Source organism: Neophocaena asiaeorientalis, unplaced genomic scaffold, assembly GCF_003031525.2.
Source record: "Neophocaena asiaeorientalis asiaeorientalis breed wild unplaced genomic scaffold, Neophocaena_asiaeorientalis_V1.1 scaffold79, whole genome shotgun sequence".
In the NCBI taxonomy this organism is placed as follows: domain Eukaryota; kingdom Metazoa; phylum Chordata; class Mammalia; order Artiodactyla; family Phocoenidae; genus Neophocaena; species Neophocaena asiaeorientalis.
The window spans coordinates 4,819,116-4,819,782 of record NW_020175402.1 but is presented as its reverse complement, the minus strand read 5'-3'; positions in this window follow the sequence as shown (position 1 = coordinate 4,819,782).

Here is a 667-nt window from a genome sequence, read left to right as displayed (position 1 = left end):
AAGGCGGCGTCATACCCCTGCCCCAGGCCGTACTCCCCTCCGCTCAGATCTAATGACTCTTTCCCGCTTTCAGATCTCAGGTGCCCAGAGCCGCTCACTGCAGCGTACCCCTCCGGCGCTGTCCTCGACCTCACACCTGAGACTGCACTGGTTTCCTGTCCCCTCAGACCTGAGCTCTTAAGCCTCCCGCCCCGCGGCCCCGGCAGAGAAGCCTCCAAGCTGTCTTTGCACTCACCTGACCCTCTCGGGACGGACCAGTTTCGGGGGACCAGACCAGACCCTGATGAAGAGAGCTGGACCCCCCCAGCCTCTCTCCTGGAGTCACTGGCTCCAGAGTCTTGTCTGCGGGTCACTGAGCCAGTCCCATGGGAGGGTCTCTAACTCATACACCAAACCCTGTCCCGTCCCTCTGCAATAACTGGAAAAGACAGGAGGAGTGTCACAGGGGAACTTTATTGAGAGGAAACATGGTCACACCCAGCAGACATGCTTTCCCTCGCTTCCTTGGTCTTGCTCGCTGCATGCACACACCCTCTCTCTCTCTCTCTCTCTCTCTCTCTCTCTCTCATCTCCAGCCTCTGCCACACAATTGAGTTCTCAGCCACAAAGGTGGGATACTCCTCAATTCCTAAGATCCAGAGGTAGCAGGGGCAGGAGGGGGCGGGGT